A 21,231-nucleotide genomic window follows, 5' to 3' on the forward strand; every position below is an offset into this window, starting at 1 on the left:
CAGCACACATAGAAACAGCAAAAGGCCATTGATCGCTAATGTGCAGGAAGGTGTCACTTCCTGCACATAAACAATCATAAAAAAACAAGCATTTGCAATACATCGGTTTGGCTTTTTTAGGACCTTATAAGTATTGAGCCATGCACACTCTCTGGCAATGGGAGAAACTATTAGATTTGATAGGGGGTGAAGGTTCGAAGGTGACAATAAGCATTAGCAAAAGCATGCAATAAAGTTACATTTAACAGAAGACAGCTGCTAGGGACAAGCTTCAAATAGAACAAACCTTTACAGTGTGTCTCATCTTTGCCCTGAAGCGCATTGACCAAAATTCTCTACAGTAATATCTCATCACTGACGGATGACAAAACAAAGGATTGATTTCAAGATCCAATCACAGAACTGTACACTGACCTGCATGTACCTTCATGTTCAAGGCTCATACCAATGGAAAGAAATCCCTATCGTCATCGCACAGAAGAGAGTTTTTTTTTTAATTGAGGAAGTGGCTGAAACTATACCTTTTCGGAGTGCAACATACCGGACAATCCTGTGCCCAGCGACAGACTACTACTACTGACAGCATTTGACTCACGGTTAGACAGTCCCCGCTCCATCCCGCATAATTCGAAAGGCCTTGGAGCTATCTCTAGATGTGGTAATGTAAAAACAATATGGAAATGTGCAAAAACAAGAAGTAAAATGCAAAACTAGATGAATGTGGACAGCCTTTCGTCAGTTAAGATGCTTAAGACAGCCGAAATAGAACATCAACGCATAGGGTACAACATATTTCATGGTAATGCAAACAAAAGTTAAACTGCAGAACGTAATAGTTTAAACATGTTCTTTTAAATTAAAGTTAATTATTTGCACATCCTTAGGTTGCCACTCTACTCCACCCACACACAATTGTCCAAAACTTTGGCATTCTCTCCCCACCCACATAAATAACTGCTAAAATTGTCATTAAGTACCTGCAGAGCAGGACATACAGAAAACGGAACGAGGGAGAGAACATAAGCCAGGGACACCAAAACATGGTCTTTGCCTGAAATACTTGTACGTACACATCATGGGTAAACCAGGAAGTACTGGCACAGTAGAGCACAGGCACCCTGTGTACTCACCTTATTTGGGACCTGCTTGAACATTTCTTTTCTGAGTGCGATCTTAAAGCTGTGAGTTCAGTTTCCGACCTATAACAGAGTCAAATGTATGGCCTTAATTGCTAAATAATGTCTTCCCGTTGACCAGTAGAAAAAGAATGTTATTCAGGTGGCCACCATCATCTGCCCAACTGCACATGCCCAGAAGCCGAAAGAGTACTCTCAAGGACATGCTCAGACAGCACTGTGAGAGACACTGATCGTGCGGTGCCGCCACACTAGATAATGTGTGCTTTTTCCGGTTGTTTTCAGTTCGCAGAGACTGGGCACTCAGCAATTAATGATTTATTGTTAAGGCATTTTCATCGTTGCTAAATGGGAGATGCTGTAGTAATGGTATTATCTCTAGAAGTTCTTATGTCAGTGACAGGGTGCCGTGGACAGGGAAAAGAGACTACAGCATACAGACATCAAAACAAAAACGTATATATTGCACGTGTGTTGTGCACATTGCCATGTTTTGGTCAGGCAAAATGTCGCGGGACACCAAAAAAGAGTGCAATCACCCAGCCAATCCCACAACAAACAAGCATTTCTTAATGCAATAGGACTAGTATTTACGCGAGACCTATTGCATTGGAAACGGGAGGGTGGGAGTCCAGGAATGCACAAATGGGAGTGGGGGGGTGAGGGTGAGGGGACGAAAAGTCACGGACTACAGAGGGGGTGGGGGGGTGGGACACAGGCCCAAAAATAGTTTTGGAGTAAAGGGGCCAATAACCAGGGAAGGATATAAATGACAGCATGGCCGTGAGGAGGAGGAACTAACAAGCCAAAAACGAATCAAAATGTAGCATTTATGTTTGAAGTCAATCAAAAATATGGCCGGAAAGTGGGCAGAGCTTTCCCCCACTATAGTGTTTACTGCATACCTCGTAAAGCGAGCAGCGCATGCGCTGCAGCGCTAGGCGAGACCTAATGACGTTTTGTAACTTCTATGTGTGCTGCTTTAAGCAGCACACTTAGAAGTCACAAAATGCCATTTCAGATTGTTTATCTGCAGGAATGGTGCCAGGGTGTCTGCGTTGGTGGTAGGTGGCTAAATTAGCTCCAGCGCAGGGGGAAACGCAGGGCTGTGCCGTATTTAAGAAGTGGGGGAGTGCAGCGTTAAGCCAAGGAGGCTAACTCTGCGCTCAATCAACTTCCTTGTAAATATGCCCCTAAGTGCTTTGCCCAGAACTGCACAATTTTCAGTGAAGTGCCACAATGGATTCAAAACCAGGTCCCCAGGTTGACCTAGTCACTACACCACATCCTCTTCCTTAGTTGATGTAAAATAACATTCAGAAAAAGGTTAGAGTTGAAAATGCTCCAGAAGTTCACCTGCACCAATCCTCGTGAACACTTATATTCTTTTTTGATATTTTCCCATAGGCATTATGCCGTGTTCCTCATGCTGTCTAGGGAGTAGACCAAAAGCAAATTATTGTTGTATCTAGTTATTATACAGGGGTCGCACCTTGATTACGTTATCTCTCATTTAAGGTTCAGGTTCATCTATGTGTGCATGTACTATGGCTTAAAGTGTAACTTAATATATAACATTAATATTTACGTATTAAGCAATGATGTAATGGTTACATTAATGGCATTAATAGTGATGCATCTCAAATGTACCTATCAGGGTGAACAGAGATCATGGTCCAGATAACGAGTACCATTTTTTTGCTGTGGTATTATCGGAGACCTGGGCATAGACCTATGTATGTGGGAAGGTTTGAGCATGCCCATGGACCTGCTACTGCCCCTGACACTGGGATGCTATAGCTCCAGCTAGTGGACAACACCTGCAACACCAACTAGTGAGGAGTTCATGTTCCTCCACCTGAACAGATTCCTGATGATCTCTTGCAGGAAGATGGAAGGAATAGCTAACAGTCTAGGATAATGCTTGCTCCTTTGACCTTTTGTCTTATGATGGAATTATGATTGCAGCTTGAGAATACTGAAGGAAATCCCTACTCCTGTACCCTTGAAGTTGACCTGCTCTCACAGGCTCTATGCTTCACACATCCATCCACTCAATTTGGGGGTTGCCTAATGCAACTAAGCCCAGAGAAGCGGTACTAAAAGGACTGACCAGTGGATGGCAGCATTGTGCATGATGGCCCGAAGAAGCAGGCCACTGGTGTGAGTTATATCCATTGACAGCAGTACTCAGAGTGACAGCAGCAGAAACTGACAGTATATGATAGCAGCAGCACACACTTGCAGTCACAAGACCACGAGCTGCAGGACATGACAGATTTAACACCTGCAGGAGCTGAAAGCAAGACTCAGTGACAGCAGCAAAGCTCAAGGATATGACAAAAATAGGAGTTGTGACAACATTAGGACTCAATGTGACAGCTTCAAAATATTCAGGTTCTGTCAGGTTAAGCCAGAAGCATCTCTAACAGCATCATAAGTAAGCGAGTGTGACTACATACATGCTATCAGAATGCTACTGAAATCAGAGAAGCAGAATTAACAAAGGGGGCTCCATGTTGCAGCCTTGGGCAATTAGGCAGGGGCCAGTGGGGGAAGGGAGGTGGTATTCAGTAGCAGTTCTTGACTATGTGTGTGAAATTCAAACTTTTGTCAGGAGCCAGGGAACAGGCGTTGAAGCCTGCAAAAACGCAACCCATATAAAGTCAGTTGAATTCGATTTTCAGCTCCAATTATTACCCCACAGAGGCATAGTGGAGCAGTGGTCTGCAGGAGGCTGAGGTTTGGGCACTACAGCGGCTATATTTGGGCTATCTATGGGTGCTTCTTTAACAAGAGCTGGGTGTGATTAGGTAAATGGTACTACGACTAGGGGACCAGGATATGACTGACTTACTCAGGTTCATCTTACAAAAGGTGCAGGGGGTTCCAATTTTCGGTTGTCCTGGTATTGTTTAGGATCTAACCTACTGGTTGGCCGAAGGAGACTCCCCTGGTATGAGGGAGTGGCTGAGTTCAACTTGCCAGGTACTAAGTAGAGGCCCCTAGTGCAAATTTGGGGAGACTGAATCACATTTTCATTCACTTGTTCTTGATAAGCCAGCCTAGTGGGTAACCATGATTTTGAGAAATTTCAGACAAAAAAGTTATTTCTAGCATTGTATTGAGATGAATGTTCAATGTACATGATACAAATATTTTGAGGCGGGTCAATGTCAAGAAATTATACCTCTGTGTCTTTTGGAAAAAAATATTCAACACAAGAATGTTTAATTCTCAAGAACAAGTTTGGTGGTCTCAGGCTATTTCATTGTTTTGATGCTATGGTTGGGAATGGGGCTTGTTTACTGTATTTACACAGATGTCATCACCACTCATACTCGGTGCTTCCCTTGCCTATGTAAAATGTGAACGCTTGTCTCTGGCATCAACCTTGAGCTTTAAAATCCCCTCTTTCGGGCAAACACTCAATAGAAGGGAGGCATCTGGACTGTATTGCACCAGAAGGTGCATTAACACACAGGACTACAGTTCCCAGCTTGAAATTGGCATAGGGGAGTAGAGGACAGGGTGGGTACCAGCTGATTACAACAGTGGGTCAGTTTGAGGGACACCAAGTCCCAGAGACTGCGCAGCCAAGATGCATTTCAACTGAGCCTTTGAAATGTGTTTGTGTCTGTTTTAATTTGGAACTAGGTACCCTTTTTAGGTCGAGCCTAGCAGCGCACATGCGGTGTCTGCAAGACCTGCTGTATTCGATAATGTACTTTGTTCCTGCCTGTTGATTACCATTGGTTCAGGCCAGTGCCGCTCTTCTTTGTTGCCTGGTTCATGCAGCGATATTTCACTTCCATTTTTCGCTGAGGAGCACCGGCCAAGTACAATTTCCTTACGCTTGCATTGCTTTTCTGTTTTTTTGGGAGAACTCTTTTTTAAAATTGTTATGAAGCAGAAAGATGGCAGATTGTCTATTACTTATTTTGCAGATTGGGCTTGTTCTAAAATCTTTGTTCCGTTTACATATGCTAGTGATTTACTCAGTTTGCGAATTAATTAGAGATATCACGGCCACTGTCTGAATCAGTGATATATGAAGTCTGTCAGTCCATGCCTGTAAGAGCAAAACAATCTTTCTGTGCTGGGCCAGCGTTGCCTGGGAAGGGTAGTGGTTCTCAGGACCACTGTGGTACTTCACTGCACAAGTTTACCAGGAGCTCTGCATAGTACGAAAAACTGGACAATGTGCCCACTGCTCGGCCATGTCTGCGGCCTCCCTTCATTTGTAACTTGTCAATGACTAATAGTAGGGCGAGTTGGCTCAGGGGACTGGGACATAAACAACCACGAGCCCTGAGAGAACGCTATTGCTATTCCTAATAAATAGCTTCTCGGGCTGAGTGTGTCCCTAGCGCCTTCCACAGCCAAGTGCCACCTGGCCTTACCAGCACATCTTCCCCATTGGTTCCTTCAGCAACGAGTACTGTGCTACCGGAACTGCCCAAATCGATACTCCACTGTCGCAGGGACTCGTATGCATGTACAGCAAGCATTCCTCATTGTCTGGTCCTCCCCAGCTTCTTCAAGCAGCCTGACCTCAAGCCATCTATGCTGGAAAGGTGAGTGTGATTTTAGAGCCTGGCAGCCCCGCTTTGATTATCCTATCCCCGAGCTGAGCTTTACTACACCTGCGTTTCCGCTGCCATGTGGATATCGGTCCCGCAAGACCCCATTGACCACACCTGGCTTTTTAGCTCCTGTGTGCCTTGCTAGGACTCATTAGGGTCGCGTGCACACTGCACTCCTTTAAAAGAATGAGGAATGCTAAAGTACAGGGCCCTGCGCAGCCAGAGCTCCTACCTTGTGGTCTGTGAACTAGCATATTATAAATCACTGGTGACCTCGACCCCTCCCGTGAAGCCACTTTCCAGTTGCATGAGAATATGAATGTGTCTCTCTTAAAAAACAGAAAGGGGACTATTTACAAGCCCCTTGTGCCGCCGGTACGTCACTTTTTCCCATGTTAAAAGTGACGCACCGGCGGAGCAAGTGGTTTGTAGATAAGCGCCAAAATATTTCCTTTGATGCCTTCTTCCTAAGCAGTGCTCTGCCCAGCCTTTCCCCTGGGGACCCCTTCCCCTTTGCGAGTGGTTTACCACCTACTTGAAGTAAGGGCCTTATTTACAAGCTGGTGTTAATCTACATTAAGTGGTTTAACACACTTTGTAAATAAGGAGAAGTGTAAACATGCCCCTCTGTCTTTCTCCTTTTTAAAATCTGAATTGGCAAAGCCATTAAGTCTGGCTTTAATATATGAAAGCATGCGCACACACAAGCATACACTAATTATAATTGCTTGCTCTTCTTTTTCAAGCCCATACATTGCTGCCTTGATTCACACAATGCGCTGAACATGTATTTTGCATTCAGTCTTGCTCAGATTTAATACTTGTTGAATAATTAAAGCTGTAGAGTTTGACATGCACCAGGGAACATAAGTCTTAGTTTCATTTTCAAGTTTGAGACCAAGGACTAGCATTAATTTTGATATTTGGATAATTTTACCATTTTATCTTGAGCACACACAGGTATTTCTTAAAGATGTGACAATCATTCTAATGCCTCCAAATACTGTGTGAAGTGTAGAAATTACTTTACAGTGTGTAGGAAATCTTCTGCCAGGTTAGAAGTGAGAAACTGGGTAGCAATTTGAATCCATGCTTTAGCCAAGCGTCCAGGATACTGCTGCTAGAAAATCCCCCTCCAAACATCCTTGAGATAATCTTGAATCACCTATTAAGAACTTTGGCTAAACTAAGACTTCTCTGAGGTAGCTGATGGATGATACAGGTATCAACAATTCAAAAGCAAACCGCGTAAGCCAATAAGGATTTGAGGGCCATATGTTCAAAGCCAGGTAGTGGTTGCAAATCCTGCAATTCACTAAATCACAGGGTTTGCGACAGCTAAATGGCTTTTTGCAATGTACGGAACTGATTTTGTGACTCAGTATCAGGTCACCAAAGCACTAAAATGGGTTTAGAAGTGCATACCGAATTGCTGTTTGGACGGGCATGTTTATGGCTTCCCTTCCAAATAGCGATTTGTTATGGTATATATCAATGTTTTGCAACTGTAATCCGGTTACAAAACCAAATTTTTACCTTTGGGCCCTTCCACTTTGTAAATGCTTTAAAAAGTGTTTTGGGGAGTAAGCATTAGTACAGGTGACCACTGTCTTCTCTTTAACAATCTTTAAAAAGCTTGAAACTTTTTTTTTTTAAAATGCAGCCAAGTTTTCTTTAAGGAAAAGGAGCTACATTAAAAAAAAAAAACATTAAAAAGTTATTACAGATATGCCTGTCAGCTGACCCAGCAGGCTACCATTCCTGTGATGGCCACCATTCGTAGTGAGACACAATTTGTGACCTAATTCTCGAATATTTCTGAGGTAGGTCAGTTTGAGACTCGTAGCAACTCAGAATTTTTTTAACCAAACTATTAGTACATAGGTGAATTTGCAAACTTCTTTACCATTTACAAAACGTTGGTGCACAATTTAAAACCACTTTTTGCTAATTCAGATCCATACATCTAGCACTTAATGTCTAATGAGAGTTGAATAACAATAGTAAAAATAAAATAAACGCACATGCTGCTTTTAGCTTTGTATGAAAAACGTTTACAAACACATCAAGGTTATGATTACGAGTTTGGAGAAATGTAATGCGGTGATTCCCAGTGGCTGAAGTTACCATTACTGGCCAGTACCTCGAAATGGAATTCCGCCTACTATAAGTTAGACCCCTAGGAATGGGCAATAACTGTGCTTACATGGAATTACCCTGCGGAAGTTCATGGGTTAAGATGCTCTGATTTTCCAGCTGCTCTAGGCAGGTGGTAGGTGGGAGCAGTGGCCACTGCGGGGCGAGGTTGGACGGAAGGGAGCTGGGATTGCCTGCTACCCTCTTGCCGAAGGAAAAGTTTGTCAGGGTCCCAGGGATGATGCTTGGCTGCAGCTCATGAGATTTTACCCTCCAGAGTCACTGTCCAGTAAACTAGAGTCCAGTGTTCACAAATCTGGGAAAAATGGATGTGGGAACACAAGGTCAGTTGTCTTCAGACAGAGCGGAACGCTAGACAGTAAGTTTATACCACCTTACTCGTAAATTGGGCATAGAACAGTGATTTTACTGCTGCTGCTCCATCCCTGTGTCTCAAGAGACATTAATTCGATAAATATGTTCTTAATTTATCACAGTGAGCATTCTAATATAATATCCTGAAGTTTTTTACTCGTGTCTGGTTAATGTACATTCTTTGTTTATGTGTTCAGCTTTCCTCATTGTGTTTTACAAGATTTAATCATTTTTATTCAAGACAGCTTTTGAGAGATATCAGACTAAGATGTGCATGCATTATAAAATTTGGGTAGTAAGCACAGCTATGTTCATAAAGTTGGCGCCCCAAAAATTAGGCAGGAATGTGATCCAATTATCTTGTAATCTGTTTAATGCCTTGCTTTTTATCAACCAACGTTATACAACCTATTAAACATTAATTATGATGTTCCTACATCAAGGATTTCATTTATATGTTTCCATTATGTGAGGATTTACTGTAGATATACAACCCTAGCACAGGGGAGAAACTGCATACGTCCAGCTGCTACTCCCACCGGTTGAAAAATGATTACATGCGCATACATTCTACATTACAAACAACAATAGTCCCTAGAGAGTAAACAATAAGATAGCAATAAATAAGGACCCAATCAGTGCTTATTTTAGAGACTTGTCCAGCCGGACAGAGGTCATAAATTTTACTGATACTATGATAGAAAAAAAATAACACAAAAATATTCACAAAGTGGGACACAAGCCTGTGTCCAGTACATACAACAAAATTGTGCAAAACAAAAGGAAAAGAAACAAAGGTTCAGGCAAGAAACATGGTTTGTTGCGAGGAGCGCAAAATAGAAAGTGAACCAACAAACAATTCACAGAACACCCTTATGTATCACAATTAGTCTTTTCAACATATAGGGTGTTTACAAGTGTCGACGGCGTTTCGATCCTACTAGAAGAATACAAGGATCATCATCAGGACAACAATAATTATGCCTGTAAGGTAAAACCTGAATAACCGCAGTGGCGGTGGAATCGACAAGGAGATCGTCGCTCAAGGAGGGATCTTTCCGTGATGGATATAAAGTAGGCGGGTTGTGCCGTCACTGCTCTCATGCTGCTGAACATAATCAGCAGCATGAGAGCAAAGTCTGGAGTGCTAGAGGGGAGTTGGCTGCAGCTCAGTCACTCGCACGGGGACTGTGGACAAGGACGTATGAGTAAGTAAATATTTTGTTATTATTTTTCTTTTTTAACCCACTGACCGACATTGTGAGAAACTCACACTGCCTTCAGCCGCAAGTTCTGAGCTCCCAATCATGGCTGGTTATAATAAAACACTCTCAATGAGCCATGATTGAGAGCTTTGCATCAAAACTAAAGGCATTTATCACAGTGCCTGTTAGTGGGTTAAAACACCCACTCTGCTCCGGCGCCCCTCCACATCTATAAATCATCACCCGCCACTGCTAAGTACCTAAGCACATACTTATGTTATAAACACAACACATCTCCCCCTTGCAAAGTAAAATAATAAAACAAGGCAAATAAGAACGGAGAAAATATACAGAGAAAATATACCCCACTAATCTATATAAAATAACAGGAACAAATTAAATTGCATACATAGTCATGAAGTTTTTTGGGCTTCATGATTCTGCGTCCCAACCTTACATCGTTAAACCCAGAAGAGGTAGAAGGAAGTTATGTCATCTCCTGTTGTTGTCCATTGAATTGTTCCTTGTGACTTAGATGCCACAATTTGCCACCACTCAACTGGGCAGAATTCCAAAATACCTTTACCACTTACAATGGTCGCAGGAATCCTCCCCAGTCTTTTTCATAGGTCTATGGGCCATATGTATGAATGCATTTTCCCATAGACACAGAATGGGTAAAATCCTTTGATACATCTGGCCCCAGGTCTTTTAACTCTCACCCAGTCACCAATCTGAACATCAACTCGCTTACATTTGTATCTTTTATCATGATAGCACTTATATTTTTCTTGAGCCTTAGGCACGCGTTCTTTAACTACAACGGAGGTCCATTCACTCCTCTTGGAGCTGTGCATCCATCCATTATTATCCTTCATAGAAGGAGTCCTACCTCTCCTAATCTTAAATGAATTAAACCCTGTGGATCTACATGGTGTGAATCTGTATGCCCACGCAGTTTGCCACACCTCTTTAAGCCAAGACAGTTTCACTTCCTTGGCCGATTGTACAGCATTTTTGAGCACTCTTATGCAGTCTTATGCACTACACTATTCCTCCATAGATACACCTTGAACACTTCTGATTCAAATAGGGGTCCATTATCTGTCAAAAGTACTTCAGGCTAACCTCTCAAAAACACTCTATCTAGAAAACAACCCACAGTTTGGGAATCCACATTGGATACCACCTCAATGTCAGGCCACTTTGCAAAATGATCAAACATGACAATGATATACTTGGACTCATCTCCCTCTTGAACTGAACCTAAAATGTCCAACCCTATTCTTTCCCATGGCATCTCTGGGCATCTGGTGGGACACAAAGGTGGTTTAATAGTAACTAGTTTTTTCTCGGAATTGTTGCACAAAACACAACTTGTCACTTTTTTCTCAATGGCTAGACCAATACCTGGTCACCAGTACAGGTATTTAACTCTGCTCTTAGTTTTTGTTATCCCTAAACACCATTTGTGACATATCTCCAGCAACCTGCCCTTTAAGCGTGGACTCAGATTCTGATGTGTTGGGTGTACATAATGAGAGGAAAAAAACAAAATGTGTGATCAACATTGGGGGTGTGACAATTACAGTTACTGTGGATTCAGGGTCCCCCTACATCATAGTGAGTGAAACAGTGTGGATTGAGAAATTCAAACCTGTGCTAGGTGTGAACCTGGAACCCCCATACATTTCTCCTAAGAGTTTCAACGGCCACCCCATTTCTTTGTTGGGCTGTAGGAAATTAGTGTCCCAATATAAGAACCTGGAGACTGTGAGTAAATTGTACGCATACAAAGCAGGCCCATTAGCTTTGGGGTGGTGGGACCAAGGTGATCTAGGTATCATTTTGGATCCTAGCAATACTGAACTCGTGCTGGGGATACAAAGTGGGTTAAATGGTGATAAAGTGATTCTGAAAGAGTACCCAGGGGTGTTCTCGGATAACGTTGGGGAACTCCAGGGGTTCCAGCACAAAATCATCTTAAAGGATAATGCTGTACGTTGTAAACACAGAGCGAGAAACATTCTCATGGCTATCAGAGATGAGGTTTCCAAAGAGTTGGATAAACTACTAGATGCAGGAATAATCGAGTGCATGGAGTCATCTGACTGGGTCGCACCATTGGTAGTTGCAGACATGCCAATGGTAAGCTCAGGTTGTGAGGACCTGAGAAAATTAAATTGGAATATATTGTTTGACCAATTTCCTCTTACCAGGATGAATGAAATGCTGTCAATAACCAAAGGTGCTAAATGGTTTACTACCATTGACCTAACGTCTGCCTATCATCAGGTACCTTTGTATCCTGATAGCCGTAGATTAACAGCTTTTAACATGCCGTTTTTGTGCTTGCAGTTTATGAGGGTACCATTTGGGCTAGCATCTGTGGCTGTGATATTCCGGTGGTTGATGTTAAAGCTATTTAAACATTTTAAAATATAAATATTTTTTCAGGATGACATTCTGGTCATGGGGAAAACAAAAGATGAGCCTGAGTACAAACTCAGGGAAGCTCTAGAAATTTTAAGTGAAAAAGGTCTTACGATGCAATATGCTAAGTGCAAGTTTTCTAAAAATAATGTGACATATTCTGGGCACGAAATAAGTGAAAGAGGAGTGGAGTCCAAAGCATCTTTGGTTGACGCTATTAAGGATGCTCCCGCTGTTTCCAACAAAGTTGAAATTTGAATATTTTTAGGAACTGCGGAATTTAATGCTGAAAATGTCATGAATTTCTCTACCAAAACCTAGATAAATGTGATTTCTTCTGGTCAACTATCTGTCAGGATGCTTTTCAAACAATAAAGGATGACATTTTGGGGCACCAGTCTTGCAGAGATTTGACCCCAAGTTGAGAAGCGTGGTTACCACTGATGCAAGCTGCAAGGGTTTGGGGTGCAGTACTCACACAAATGGGTAATGAATGTGTTTTCGCCTGTGCATCATGCTCGGTCAACCCAAAGGGAAGAGAAATATTCCGTTATCGAAAAGAAGCCCTTGCTTGCGTGTGGGGTTTGTAGCACTTTAGAGCATACATCTGGGGCTCTCACTTTACCCTTAGAAGTGATCACAAACCGTTAACTAAGGTACTCACTACAAAAGGTTTGTTGAAAGCTTCTCCAAGGCTAGCCGGCATGTCCATTAAACTATTAGACTACAATTATGATGTGTGCTACATACTTGGAGTCAAGAATAGGAATGCTGACTATTTGAGCAGGATGCCACTACCATTGAGAGTCAAGCCAGAAAACGAATTTGAAGATAGCTATGTAGCAGAAGTCAGTGATGGGATATAGGAAAGTGAATGGATGTAAACTAGTGATAAGGATGAGGCTTTACAAAATAATTGTGTTTAGATTCAAGAGGGGTGGCTGAACAAGAGTGATGTGGAGGAAAAGCTAAAAGTGTATTGGGCATTAAGACACAAATGATCATGGGAGGAAGGGAAGATACTATGGGAAGGAAGAGTAATTCCTCCACAGTATGAAAGCTTTGATTCGGCTTGGCAGTGTTTCATTAAAGTTGCTGACACAGTAGGTTTGTGTGCTTGGGCCACTCATTGCCACAAAATTGTAGTAAATTCGGACACCAGTAAGTGAGGTTACAGGATTTATTTTACATATAAAAAACCCCAGCTCAGTGGAGTAACTGCATATGTTCAGCTATTACTCCCACTGGTTGAAATATGATGAAATGCTCGTACATTCTACATTACCACATGCCATTCTATTACTACAAAGCTAACTATGGCATCTCTAACAGGTCATCCTAAGTACTTAAGCATATATGTGAGAAGTTGGCCTGGCATATGCTGGTCACTAGTTAAAGTGGCCACCTTGCACCAGTCCAATTCGACTCTTATGGTAGATAGGTTTAAGACATCCTTTTAAAGAAAGCTATCCTAGTGGTAGCTGTGGAGAGCAGCCTTCAGGCTAAGTCTCAGAGGAATGTAAAGCAGCGTGTTTTACCTTATAATCTCTTGAATTACCAAATGAAAGGACACCACACAGGTATATATATAAAATATATATGTATTTATTTCTAGACACACTCTACTAATCTCTTTATGAGATTAGAAGTCAGGAACATATGAACAAATCAATGTTTCACAACAAATTAAGCACTTATATGTCTGGGGCCCTAGGGGCGTACCAGACCATATACAAAAAAAGAGGTATAAGAAGAATGACTTGAGAAGGAAGAAGGCCTAAGGTCTTCAGAAGCGCTGGGGCCTCACTAATCCACCCAAGGCAGGTAAGTAAAGGACCCACGGGAGATGCATGCAGTGTGAGAATACAGCCACGGATCCCAATAGACTTCAATGGAGCAAGTCGCGGTTGGGATTTTAAAGTTTTAGGATACTTCGGGAGAGTCTACAAGCAAGTCACTTACAGGGTAAGTAGTTCGAGAGCCAATACACACAGGAACACCGGAGTGTACGAGTTACCTCACCCAGGGAAGCCGGGTGCATAGGTGTCTTTTGGTGTCGGGTCGCGACGTCTTTTTCAATGGGAGCCAACGAAGACTTGCTGCTTGTGAAGACAGAAGAAGTGTCTGATGGAATCCAAGGCTGGATTCAGAAGAAGGAAGACCTGAAAGCAGAAGGGACAGTGTTCAAAGTCACTTGCCAGTGACCCAGGGCCAGGAAGATGGATGCCCACGGTAGTTGGGTGATTTCAGGTGATTCACGGGTGTCTTGACTCTTCAGCCACGAGGTCCAGGAGTGCAGATCCTACTCTCCTACAATATACTTATGTTATAAACACAACATGGTAGAAGCATGACCAGTCTTTCCCATTAAGCTGAGTAGATGTCATTAATCACTTGCATTCACAAATTAGTAGCTTTTTGAAAATGAAGAGCTTGCAGGTTGCTTTCAAAACCGAAGCTAGTATGAAATAGTTGCAACTTTCTAATGGTGTGGCCCATTTCAGTCGCCATCAAGAATTTCCTGTCCTCCTTCACAGGGCTCGGAACACAGAGACAGTCAGTGAAAGGTGGGGTCTCAGCCAATCACAATTCTACTTACGGTATATCACATATACACACACGCGTGAACACGTGCGCAGACACACAGTGCTATTAGCTGAGACCTCTTTTTGACAATTTGAAGCTTATTTACAAGGAGCTTGCATCGCAAATGCATCATAATTTTTGATGCATTGGCAGCGCTGTCAGTACTCCGTATTGCCAAGGTGATGTATCTTGACTGATGTGTCACTTTGAAGAGTCCTGCTTCAAAAATGTACCTGCGTCAGAACCGGCTGTGTCACATAAGTATTAATTATATGCAAGGTGGGCGATCCATTGTATTTTCCACCGTAAACCTGACGCATTAATATTTACACGTTTTTTGAAAAGTGACAGCGGTGGCAAGTGTTGCGCAGAGGCCCAATAGCATCAAAACCCATGCATAGGAAATGATGCATTGGCTTTGGTATATAAAGAGAAGCCAGACAGAACAGTGTGGCAAGCACAACTATGCCATTGAGGTGCTGATTTTACAGCTGGGATTCACAAGGAGACGACCCCCACTAAACCAACACCCCCCTCACTACCACAAAGGCAACGCAGGAGAAGGAAGCACTTCTATTGGCAGCAGATGTCCCTCATTTATCTCAGTACGGATGCGGTCATCACCTACTTCTGGCTCAGGAGGGAGCCCATTGTCCAACTGCTACCCCAGGTAGCTCCATGCCCCAGGTACCAACTCCCAGGACCACCAAAATCCCTCCGCAGGTTAAGCTCATTTCTGTCCTACACATGTTGGCATCTGGCTTATTCCAGGTCACAACAGCCAGAGTGGCAGGAATATCCCCACCATCTTTCTCGGCTCTCCAACCCTCTGTCCTGGATGCCATCGTCCACCTAACACCACAGTATCTCCTCTTTCCCAACACACAACAGCTGCAGCAGGATCAAGGAAGGCTTCTATGTCGTCACCGGTTTCCCACATGTGCTGGGTGCCTTGGACTGCACACATGTGCAACTGGTCACCCCTGCAGCTACATCTCATCTCTACATGAACCGGGAACACACACAGTCGGTGAATGTTCAGGCCATCAAGACCATCGGGCATTTTCACCAACGTGTTGCCAAATACCCCGGGAGTGTGCATGACTCATACATCTTTAGGCACTCCGTAATCATTGAGCACTTCCAGAATGGCACATATGGGGATGGCCTACTGGTTGGTAAGTACATCTAAAGCACATGTCAGACCAAATAACAGTAAATAACCAATGACTCAAAGGACAGGTCTGTGTGTGTTACCTGAGACAGTGCATATGTTGGAGGGGTGGTTCTCATACTTACACTATTCATCAGGGCACATGTGCAATGCAAATCTGCAAGTCCCACGTGTCAAGCTGTGGTAAGCCATTGTGTGTGTGTATCAAAAGTGGGAAGAACCTGAACAATGTAACACTTGGGCAAATGCTATACTGCAACACTGTGCGCAAGGAAGGGCTGCAGTGGCTGTTGTGTGTGTGTCCAAATGTAACATGCACCACATGTACTCACCACATTACACTTTCGAATGGAAGTTAACAATTTAAAGTCTCCGTCATCGCTCGGGAGTGCAGCAATGCCATCAGTAGTTCCACATGGACACATGTATGGATGCATGTGAAACGGGTTCATACTGATACAGCTTACTCATGGATGACAATAAAGCCAAATCTGTCATCAACATACTCTCGCTTCCCGTGGCAATGGACCTACAAAACACCTATCATGCAGGCCATGCTCATGTTTCAATCTGACACAGAGAACAGGAATGGACATGTGAAATTAATTGTGCTAATCTTCATTGAACCAATTTGGTACTATAGTGGTTAAAATGTGTAACTGTCATTCAGTACAAATAACAGACATGTACTTGAATGTGGCTTGATCAATCACTATGAACATTGACTTACCTTTTCTCCCTTTGTCTTTTCAGCTGACAAAGCGTATGGTCTGCAGTCATGGGTCATCGCCCTGTTTGCACATCTACATACAGAGGCAAAGCGCACCTATAACAATGCACTGGGAAAGACCAGGGGTATTGTGGAGCGGACTTTCAGGGTAATGAAGTCTTGCTTCCGCTGTTTGGACATGTCCGGGGTTGATTGTTATACCCCCCAGCGGTTTGCAAAATTATCCTTGTTTGTTGTATCTTGTACAACATCTGCGTGCGGACAAATGTCCCACGGGACAAGTGCCATGAGAAGAAGGAAGTAGCGGGTGAGAATGAATATGAGGACAGAGGAGAAAATGTGGGCACAATTGCTGGAACTCGGAGAAGGAACACCATTGTCCAGAACTTTTTCACTGAAGCATGATTCATTGTGATGGCAATACATTCAATGTTTTTGGGAAAAGTGTTCCAAAATGTAAATAAATGAACAAACACTTACTTTGTGTAAATACATTCATTTAACAGTCACTGTAAACATCTATACACTTACATCAGTAAAGCAAGCATATAGTACGATCCTCAAGTATGGACATCATCTTGTATGACAAAAATTGATATCATTTGCATAAGATTGCCATATCTGTGAACCTAAAATGCCTACTAAGCAATATATTGCCTGTCCTAGTGTACACACTATGAACCTAAGGACTCGCACATATGCGCACTGTTAACATACACGTGACATATCCCTAGTCTACAAGCATGTCAGCAAAGTACATTTGAACAAGTGATCCCTGGAATTGTTTATATGCATTGCAACAATCAATACACTGTACCACACACAAAGGGCTAGTTGTGTCAATGTAAACAAACGCATTACCCATTTCTCTAGTGAGTCGTCAGTGAAAATCTGTGCTTTCGAAGATAATTGACACTAGTAGGAGAGGTGATTTTTTAGGAAACTAGATACTTTAGTAGTACAGGTGAGACTTTAGTAGTAAAGGTGACACTTTAGGAAAGGTGACACTTTAGTAGTAAAGGAGACGCTTTTGGAACTGTGAAGCTTTAGTAGTAAAGGTGATTGTATAGGAAACTAGACACTTTAGTAGTACGGGAGAGACTTTAGTAGGAAAGGTGACACTTTAGTAGTAAAGGAGTCGTTTTAGGAACTGTGAAGCTTTAGTAGTAAAGGCGATGCTTTAGTAGGAAAGGTGACGCTTTAGGAAACAAGACGCTTTAGTTGTAAAGGTGACACTTTAGTAGGAAAGGTAAAGCATTAGGAAACTAGACACTTTAGAAGGAAAGGAGACACTTTGGTAGGAAAGGTGATGCTTTAGTAGTAAAGGTGACGCTTTAGTAGGAAACGTGACATTTTGTAGGAAATGTGACGGTCTGGTAGGTCATGTGACGCTATAGTAGGAAAAGTGATCCTCTAGTATGAAACGTGGCAAATTCAGCCAGGCAATAATGCTATGCCTCAGCCATGCTGCAAAACAGGAAGTGTGAAGTTGTTTTCATTTTCACTTACAGTCTTTTTGTGGCTTGATCAATCACAATGAGTATTGACTTAACTTTTCTCCCTTTGTCTTTTCACAGGACAAAGGATATGGTCTGCAGTCATGGGTCATGACCCTTTTTGCACATCTTCAGAAAGAGGCAGAGCACACAGAGAACAATTCACTTGGAAAGACCAGGGGTATTGTGGAGCGGACTTTCTGGGTATAAAAGTCTCACTTGCGCTATTTGCACGTTTCCGGGGTTGATTGTTATACCCCCCCCACTATTTTTCCTGATCAGTAGTCATGTTGTATGTTGAAGTGGAAGGACATATGTATCAAACCAAGCTGAATTTTTCCACGTTGTCATCAATTATATGCATGAATTACTATTAGCAACATCAGCCCATCCAAGAAATTACATCTATAGAACGAATCATGACCAACCGTCTTGAGAAGCATGTAATTCCCCTAAAATTTCAATGGTAAAGTACTCAGGTCTTGGCCTTGTAGGTACAGGAAATGGCAGTGTCTGGGCTCATGTATGTATACCCATGTCCATATGAAGACAGAATCTGAACAATGGTGTTGTGTACTCACAGAATGGTACACATGGTCCATGTAGGTACTCCCTGGGAGTTGTCATGAAACATGCAAAGGGTAAAATCTATGACAAATCACATATGTGATATGAGTAATATGTAGCAGGTACGCGTATTGTGTCTCAGCAATGCTTCACTGTTATGGCAAATGCATAAGGCCACACACATTACAGCATAAATTGACTCTGTGCCAGGTAGTTGAAACATAGACGGAGTGCGGCTAGCTACCTCCAATTCAACAGACCTGTTGGACAATTCTCCAAGAATGACACATTGTCATACCTGGAACACTTTAACATAGTTTATGTAATGAAATATAACCAATAGCATTTGGTCCTTAACATACCCAAGAGTCTGTCCATACATTTCTGTACAGATTGTTACCTAGATGCACATCAACTCATACTTAATCCATGTGATGAGTGTGTGCATGCATGATGTAGATCTCATATATTTGAGTATATTGTGTTGTATTTTGCAGGTAATTGGCCGAAAAGGTTAAATGGGGACAATACCTGGGGATATAGTATGGGTAACAGCAGCAATAGGTGGACTGTGAAATGGCCTGTATGCTAACAACACAGTGCATACATGCCTGTGGTACTTAACACATTGGCCTTATTCTTTTTTTTTTTTACAGAGTTTTATACAGCGCGAACTTGACCCGAATCGGGTTTCAGAGTGATTTACATAGCACCAGTTGCATTACATGAGGACACATTAATTTTTATTAGGCATAGGGAGATTAAGTGATATGCCCAGAATCACAAGATGTTCAGCGTCATTGCCGAGACTCGAACCCAGCTCCCCAGATTCGAGGTTGACTGCCCTAGCCGTTAGGCCAGCTATTCTTCTCACAAAACACTACAAGGAATTGACACATGTCTATTATAGGGCATTGGGTAGATGAGGGCATGAGTCATGCATGTAACTTCATTGGCATGTGTGGACTGGTGACATGCGCACATTGACTCATACCTATTCAGTCTGCACTGAGGTAGGAATCATCACAGCCTGTGTGGACCTGCAACACAAAATTGACCATACATTGCCATGTGCAAGCATACACTAGTAATGTGCATCAGACAGGCATTTTTAAGTTCATCCCTCCAATTCTATATGTACATCGAGTTTAGTGACAACATCCTTTCTACCACCATTCCATTTTGGAAATTACTCCTTTGTCACCCTATATAACATGTCACCAATATGCAGTACTCTGAGGTATGCGCAGGTACCCATGATGCAGGATGACATTTGCCACATATCATGCTAAATGTGGGCTATGGGGTGAACACAAGTACGTTATTAGTATGGACAATGGATTCACACATTCACTGCAACAAATGAGATATGTAACATGTCGGCTGTTTTGTACATACACTTTGTTTATAAAAGAAAAAAATAAAGAAGTAGGAAAGAAAATCCTGAAGCAATTTGTGCACTCCAATTGATGTATGCAAATGAACAGTGGAAGCCAGCTCTACTGGTATAGTAATTATTTTGTGTGCCTCGGCAAGTGCATGATGAGATATGTAACTTTCCCACTGGTTTTGTTATCATGAATAATTCATTTTAACGATGGCACATCACAGATACATATGCAGCATCTATACTAGTAAGGAATCATGTTTTGGTATGCCGAGCCTGCTCACATGGTCACCCAAGGCCATAGGAGTCCAAACTTTGGCTAGATTCTGAACTCCAGGTACATGTATGGATCCTAGAACAATTTGCTGTTTGAGTGGCATGAATGTCTGACATGCCTTGATCATTTAGACGGTACCAATTATGGTAGGGTGGAACGTATTCTGCAGGCATGTGCATGGTATGATGTGAACACACAATAGGAGGACAAATAAATTAGAAAAACTGTTCACTGTGCACATGTCAACATTAGATGTGCTGTTGACAGTTGGGAGAATTTTCTGGGATATGTGTTACACCCCAACCATACCTGTATCCTCCTCCACTTTGGATTTGGGAAAACATACTGTGCTAGAAAAATCAAAGCCTAGCCCATGCAAAATTTCTGTCACATATTTCGGGTAACATGTTGTCACTTTCTGTCCATGGTATGGGTGAGAGAGACAAATCAGTCGGTTCGGGTGCAGGTGATGGTACATGTGCCATAAGCATTCACTGCATAGCTGGCACAACATTCCCACAGCAGATTCTGACCCATCCATCATGTAGGCCTGCATACAATAGGAATTATTTCACAGAGAAATTTGACCCTGTCAATTGCATGTGCAACTTTGTCCTACTTCTGTTTTGAATCTACATGTAAGGTAAAGCTTGTTTCTGCTGACTTATGATACCCTTTAGGAGTGGGTATTCCACTATGGGTCCCTTTATGAATCAGGCACCACAGCAATCGAGGAAGGAAGCGATTGGAGGGGGAGGTCTCGACTTGAGTGGGTTAGATTCTGTTTTGTTCCATCGAAAAAACACAAGCAGCAATTTGTTTGTGTGTTTCAGCCCGTGACCATGGCCCGAATGAATCCCTAATGACTTGTATAGAGAGGACATAATCCTTTGGGGCTAATACATAAATCTGCTTACCAATACCATTGCATCTGGTGCTACTATCCCCCCTTTGTGGAAATTAGCAGAAATAATCCCCATCTATAAGAAGGGGAATAGAGCTAAGCCGGCTAGCTATAGGCTCATAAGCTTCATTGACTCCCTGCAGAAAATCTTCTGTAAACAGATTTTGGCTAGGATCCAGGGCTGGATCCTAGAGTCCTGAATTTTGAGCGACTATCAAGCAGGCTTTCGAGTGAAAACT

Source organism: Triturus cristatus, chromosome 2_1, assembly GCF_964204655.1.
Source record: "Triturus cristatus chromosome 2_1, aTriCri1.1, whole genome shotgun sequence".
NCBI classification, from domain to species: domain Eukaryota; kingdom Metazoa; phylum Chordata; class Amphibia; order Caudata; family Salamandridae; genus Triturus; species Triturus cristatus.